We start from the raw sequence: 7,500 nt of genomic DNA, 5'->3' as shown, positions 1-7,500 counted from the left end.
ACTACCACCACCTGCCTGCCAATTTCTAAAGTTACACCACAACATAACTAGTCATCACTGGGATAACAAACCATAACTAGTCATTAGGCAGATAATAAGTCAATCATCCTGCAGAGAGAAGGCACCACACTAACCTATAGACGGCGTCAGGTGAGAGAGGTGGGAATCTTCAGGAGAGAGAGAGGCCCACAGGTTGCGCTCCACAGTAACGCTCATGGAACACCTACAGGAGTGACGGAGTGGTGCGCTGATGGCTAGAGAGGAACCATCTCGGCTTGAGGACCGAAGCGAGGCGAGGCGAGGCGAGGCAAGGAGAGACAAGTCACGACCTTCTAGTCAGAATTAGCGGGGCGAGGGAAAGGGAACGCGGCTCAAAATGGACCCGCTCGTCAGCCAACTTGCTTCGATTACCATGCTGATAGAGGTTATGACGCCTTGCCTCTCTGCTTCATAATATGTTGATGCCAACTCATTAAAACACTCCAAACCTCATTCGTTTTTCATTAAACAATTATGGGAGTAGTCAAGTGATTTAAATACCCAATTATCGAGGGTGCGCAGGATACTGTTCACACCTCGCGCCCCGCTGTGTTCAGGCCTCCCTCGCGGCGCCCTGGCCTGCCGCGGGGCCCCCTGAGCCTCGGGAGTGGACTCGATGGGCTGAGGAATGGCGAGAGTGTAGCGTAGCTGTAGGAGGGCGCGAGCGGCCGCTGCGTGCCTGGGAAGCGAGGGCAGCACGGCGGGAGGAGCGCAAGGGAGCGAAGCATTGTGGGACGGGGCTGTGACGGAGGAAGACAATTTCGACAGGCTCTCGTCCCAGTGCCGCCAACGCCACCAGTGCTACAGGCGTGCCAATGCCACGGCGTAGCATTACCTTTCCCCAGGCCAGCACTTAAAGACGCGAGTGATCAGCGTGTCCCGAGGCGCGGGGCAGCAGGGAGGGCCACCAAGACGAAGGACATCGGGAGGGATGCCGCTGCCTTGGCAGCGGCCTGCGGGGAATTGGCACCCCTGCCAGGCTGCCTATTGGCTAAATCACATCACGAAAGTTTCCCTTCTTCCCCAGTGGAGTTATTAGCGGCCCTGAAATGCTGTTATGCCCAAGTTCAACCACACTGATGATCCCGCGCCGCCCCGCACCAGCTGTCTGCGCCCCGGCCAGCTGGCTCTCCTGTCCCCGCCTACTTGCCGCCAGGTATCCGCTATTCGCCGTCTGACTGATCCTGCAAGGCTATTATCACGGTGCTGCAATACCTGACTGACTAATAGCGGTGTTACCTGGACACCACACCTGCTCCTCACCTGCTGCCACCGCTCTGCCAACACCTGTTATGGTCAGTTCCGAGATACTGACGAACCACACCTGTATTTGTAATCTTCCTGTGCTTCTCTTTTTGTCTTTTTTACCTCAATAATAAGACAATATTCTTTTCCTTGTATCTACTGTCAATATCTATATCGTCTTATCCACCCACGTAACTTTCCTTATAAGCAACCTTTTCTTTATCTTTCTCTTCGATCTTACCCTCAATCTTCCCCTCTCAATACTCTCCCACTTTCCTTTCCTTCTCCCAAACAACCCTCTCTCCTTCCCAAACTACTTTCTCACCCTTTCCCTCTCCCTCCAAGGAAAATCACTCATGCCACAATAAGTATTCTCTTACACTCCTCCTCCTCCTTCTCCTCCTTCCACACACTCCGTTAAAGAACTAATCACAATGGGCGCTGCTGACGGGTATCTGAACGCACGCCAAATAAAAACAATAGAATGAATCAACTTTTTCCTACTGATCTGAGCAGCAAACCCTTTGAACGTGTGTGTTTTTGGGGAAGCCTTCAAAACTTCTTATGCTTCCTTGGTACTTTTTCCTGACGTGATTCCTGTTGTTGTTCCTTTTATTTTTTTTGTGTGTGGGTGGGAGTATGTTAAGGGGAGAAATGGTTTATTTTTTATAGTTTTATCAGAGTACCAGATGTGTGGATTATGAAAAGGGTGGGGAGGGAAGGGGAGGCAGGGGGCAGGAGAGGAGAGGAGAGGAGAGGAGAGAATTCAAATTAATTTATTTCCGCAGGGTAGTGGCTATTACAAACAGTATGAGAGAGAGAGAGAGAGAGAGAGAGAGAGAGAGAGAGAGAGAGAGAGAGAGAGAGAGAGAGAGAGAGAGAGAGAGAGAGAGAGAGATGACAAATAATCCACCAGTTCTAACTGTGTAAAGATGTAAAGTTTAACCACTGTAATTAATGATGCTGACAACCAAAAAACTCTCTCTCTCTCTCTCTCTCTCTCTCTCTCTCTCTCTCACCTCACACGGTACAATTCCAATTCATCTTCATCTCTCTCTCAAACTGTGACGTCGGATTTCATATTACATTTATGATCAGAATATAAGAAGCCTGCCTCCTCTCACCTCTGGTACGGCCTGGCCTATAATTGAATTGGACCGCCACGAACTAGGGAAATGACAGCAGCAGCGTGGCGGAGGCTCGACGCTCACCCCACGATGTACGAGAACACTCAGCCAAACCTCCATTCCACCGCGCACACACGTCACAGAACATTCCTACCACCAACACACCATTCTAAATCACCCATGTAAACTCCCGTACCGTGCAGCGTTAGGGAGAAGGCGGTGGTGGGAGGTGATTGGGGCTGGTGCAGTAGCTTAGCGGGTGGTAGCTGGCACGGCGTGAGAAGGCAGGGAAGGTGATGGTGGAAGAAGAGAACGGAAGGTGGTAAACGCTGGGGGATGATGTCAATTCTCAGTCGGCTAAAACCAAGTGAGGGACCGCTCAAAATTCAGCACCCCACGGAGATTTTGCGTCGTGAATATATATAGAAGATTTAAAGGGCCGTGTAGCTGCGGGTTAGTTAAGGGTGGGTTATGTATGGGTAAGGTTAGGTTGGGTTAGGTTAGGAGGGAAATGAGAGAAGGAAAAGAGAGAGAGAGAGAGAGAGAGAGAGAGAGAGAGAGAGAGAGAGAGAATGTATGAAAAAAAGGAGGGTGAAAGAAAGAAGACACTACATACATACTGGTGGATAGAGAGAAAGAGATGAAAGAAAAAAATGATGGAGCATAAACGGAACGATAAAAATGTAAGGAAAAATGAAAAAAATAAAGAAATAAGAAAGGCAGGCAGGGAGATAGACAGACAGACCCACACACACACACACACACACACACACACACACACACACACACACACACACAAACAGACAATTAATTGACAGACCACCGAAAAAAAAAAAAAAAGAAAAGACGCGAAAACAGACAAACAGTATAGATAAAGAAAAAAGAAAAGAAAAAAAAGAAAAAACAACGAAAAACACCCATACCCACACACACACACCTTGACAATCAGTACCTGGTCGCCTATTTAACACATCTGGTTATGCCTCACAGCGTCACTCACACCCCTCCACTCTCCGCAGCCCCTATAGCAAGCCTTGATGTATTACTGCCAATGACCCGCCACCACCACCATCACCACCACCACCACCACCACCACCACTGCAGGACCGAGAGACAGATACCGAAGAGCAGCAACGTCGATGAAAGGAGGAGAAAGTAATGGAAAGAGTAATAGATATGGAAAAAGATTAATGAAAGAGTGAATGTCAAAGAGAAGGTAGAAGATGTTAGATAGCCATGAGGAAGGAAGAGAATAGTGATATATAAAGGAGAAAAATGTAAATAGGAGTAAAAAGAAGGTAAAGGAAAGGTTAATTAATGAAGGTGTGAATGTAAAGAGAGGCGGTGAAAGGGAAGTAAAAAGCAGAACAGCGGTGATGAAGAAGGAGCGGAGGAAGGAAAGAAGACAGGACGGACGGAAGGAAGGAAGGAAGAAAAATGACAGGACTGAAGGAAGGAAAAAAGGAAGAAAAATGACAGGAATGAAAGGAATAAAAAAAGGAAGGAAAATGACAGGACTGAAGGAAAGGAAGAAAGAAGAAAATGACAGGACTGAAGGAAGGAAGAAAGGAAGGAAAAGGACAAGGACTGAAGGAATGGAAGAAAGGAAGGAAAATATAAAGATAGGAATAAAAACATGTAAGAAAAAGGTTATTGAAGATGTGAATGTGGAAATATAGATGGGAAAAGTAAGAAATTAAGAAAGAATAATTAAGGAGAAGTTAATGAATGAATCTCTCTCTCTCTCTCTCTCTCTCTCTCTCTCTCTCTCTCTCTCTTGGTGCTTTCTTCACCATTAAATAAAATAAAAAATAAACAAATGAGGAATAAATAAAAAAAATAAGTATATAAGTGAACATGTGCTTAAAGGAATGAGAGAGAGAGAGAGAGAGAGAGAGAGAGAGAGAGAGAGAGAGAGAGAGAGAGAGAGAGAGAGAGAGAGAGAGAGAGAATCAAACACCAAGGCAGACTCACATTCACCTTCTCTAAATTCTTGACAGTGATTGGGGAAGATTGGGGAGAGTTGGTGCCCCTCCCCCCATCACCCCATCACCCCCTTCCTCCTCCCACATCCCCTCCATCCGTGTCGCGGGTCGTTAGCACACAGGCGGGGAACAAGTGGCGCCAATTATGTCTTCGGTGGTCTGTTCTCTCTCTCTCTCTCTCTCTCTCTCTCTCTTCTTGTCTAAGTACTTCATCTTGGTGAGAGAGAGAGAGAGAGAGAGAGAGAGAGAGAGAGAGAGAGAGAGAGAGAGAGAGAGAGAGAGAGAGAGAGAGTGTTCAAGATTTTCCTAGTATTTTCTCTAATATATACTCTCTCTTTCTCTCTCTCTCTCTTGCTGCTTTCCTTACCTTTATCTTCCTCGACATACCTATTACACTGTCTTACCTCCTCCTCCTCCTCCTCCTCCTCCTCCTCCTCCTCCTCTTCAACTACTACTACTACCACCACCACCACCACCACCACCACCACCATTACCTTCTCCTCCTTCCCGGCCCCCTCTCTCCCCCACACAATTCCCATTCCTCAGTCCGTGTGTCAAAACAACTTCCAATATTGATGCACATTGAATTAAAATCTACAATTTAGATGATCCGCCTCACCACTTCTGCGGGTTACGGTGACTCGCGCCGCACCACCTTGTTTTGTGTTGACTGGTGACGGCGGCGCGGCAGGAGGAGGAGGAGGAGGAGGAGGAGGAGGAGGAGGAGGAGGAGGAGGAGGAGGAGGAGGAGATGTATTTATGTAACTCTGGAAAAACTCGGAGTAGAAAAGCAGATTAAAACAGACAGACAGACGGATAGACAGACGGAGAGACAGATACATACACATATACAAGTGCATAAACATATACTAAAGACAGACAGATAGACAGACACAGAACAAGGATACACAACCCCTTCCAGTATACAACAGTCCTCCCCTTACAGCCTTCCCACCACACCTCATCTCCTCCCCTTTCTTCTCCTTTCATGACCTCCCTTCACTTCCTATCCTCATCTCCCCATCCTTTTCTTCACCCTCCCATACTCTCTACCACCACACTGTCTTTCTCCAATCAAAATCTCCCCACCAATTCTAATATTTTCCCTTTCTTCCTTCCCATCAATTCTATACCCCTTCTATCATTTCCCTTCACAGTTCTTCCATGATTTCTTCCCTAACATCCTTCCCCACCTGATTCTTCTTCCTATAACCTCACAATCCTTTCTCCCACAGCACCACCTCCCATACCTCCTCTGTACTTTTCTGCTTCTCCACCTCCTCGTACCTTCTCTCCTCTTCTCTTCCTCCTCCTCCTCCTCCCAGCCTTTCCACATCCCCTCCACCGTCTGAGCGCTTCGTGTCTGCTTAATCGAGTAGGAGCGACGCATTACACTGCAGCAAAAACAATTAGCAGAGAGCAGTAGGTTGCGGCCGCCTTCCCTGTGTGATGTTTACCTGTGTTAATCAAGGAGCGGAGGGCTGTGGGGGAAGAGAGGACGGGGAGAAGGGGTAAAGGGAGGAGGAAAGGGTACACACACGTGCACGCACATACACGCACTCAAGTATGGTTTGTTGATGCTTGTGGTTACTTAGGTTTGGTTTTATATGGTTGAGTATGGTTGAGTGAGTGAGTGAGTGAGTGAGTGATTGAATTGTTCGTTGGAAGAGTGATGGTGGTGGTGAGCAAGTAGTAGTTGAAGAGATATAATAGCAATAATAATAATGATAATAATGACGATGATATATATACACACACACACACACACACACACACACACACACACACACTCAAGCAAGGATAAGGAAAAAAAAAACTAACTAAAAACGCGATGAACCCTTGAACCCAGGTAAATTAATTCACACGCGGCCTAAAAGCTCTCACGCCTCCTTATTCGCGTTCGTGGCGCCTATTACGCGTATAATGAGAGCTGCGGCGCCATTACCAAGGTGGCGCAGCGACCTAATTGGTGGGGCGGCCGAGAGGTGTCAATTTGGCGCCAAAACGTCAGGCGGCATTTTGTCTGGTGTCAGGATAATTAGCACCGCGGGATTGGCTGAGCGGCGTGTTGTCAGCGACGACGCGGCAACCTCATTGGTCCCCGCGCCGCGTCTCCCTTCGCTTCATCTCTCTCCTTCAAAACACATGAATCATTTTTACGTATTGTTTGCTTTTTATTTGACCTTAATTTCATGTTTTCTTCCTTCTCCCTCTCACTCTCATTCCGTATGCGTGTTTTCCTTATTTCCTTTTTTTCAGTTTTTCTTTCCCCTTTTCCTTCTATTGTTTTTATTTCCATATAATCTACACGTGTTATTTTCAAGGAATTTCAATCAACGCATTCGAAATTTTCCTGTTGGAACAAAAAATAAATAAATAAATAAGGGGAGAGAGAGAGAGAGAGAGAGAGAGAGAGAGAGAGAGAGAGAGAGAGAGAGAGAGAGAGAGAGAGAGAGAGAGAGAGTTAATATGATAGTTTTCAAATTTCAATCTTTACCTTTTTTAAGTAATCGTATTTTATTTGAATAGTGATCTTGCGGTGAAGACGAAAACACATCATTACTTTTCCTTCCCCGCAATGTTATCACTCACATATCTTTTTTCGTCCCATTTCTTCATCCAGGTAATGCAATGCAACACTATAATAGACTTCCTCTCACACCGCGGGATGGCTTCGTTGATCAGGCTGTTTGTGGCGAGCTGATAGCAGTTAAAGGAAGAACAATACAGTATGGATGGGGGGCGGGGATGAAGGTGGAAAGAGGTGGTATGTCTTCTATACGGACTGCCACGTGTTGACCTTTTTTTTTTTTTTATAAATTTTACTATATTCTTCTTATTCCTTCTACTACTACTACCACTACTACTACTACTACTACTGCTACCGCTGCTGGCTCCTAATACGTCTACGACAACAGGACTACTACTACAATTTATTTATCTGTTTATGTATTCATCTTTTTATCTATTTCATCTATTATGTTTTATTAAGAAGAAAACATCAACAAAAATAACATAAGATAAAATAGAACAGGAACAAAACAACAACAACAACAATAGCAACAACGAGAAGGTGGCACAGTAACATGACCCCAGCCAGCAAT

General features: G+C 46.1%; 1 long non-coding RNA gene across 1 annotated transcript in view; it reads right to left on the bottom strand.

The window, feature by feature from the left end:
- Positions 1 to 778, bottom strand: part of LOC123516100 — a 17,099-nt gene extending 16,321 nt beyond the window's left edge. The window contains exon 1 of the long non-coding RNA XR_006678086.1: positions 135 to 778. This is a non-coding gene — a long non-coding RNA (uncharacterized LOC123516100). The remainder of the gene's footprint in view (positions 1 to 134) is intronic.
- Between the last annotated feature and the right edge of the window lie 6,722 nt (positions 779 to 7,500).

Source organism: Portunus trituberculatus, chromosome 40, assembly GCF_017591435.1.
Source record: "Portunus trituberculatus isolate SZX2019 chromosome 40, ASM1759143v1, whole genome shotgun sequence".
Lineage (NCBI taxonomy): Eukaryota > Metazoa > Arthropoda > Malacostraca > Decapoda > Portunidae > Portunus > Portunus trituberculatus.
This window is presented reverse-complemented; position numbering and strand designations above follow the sequence as displayed.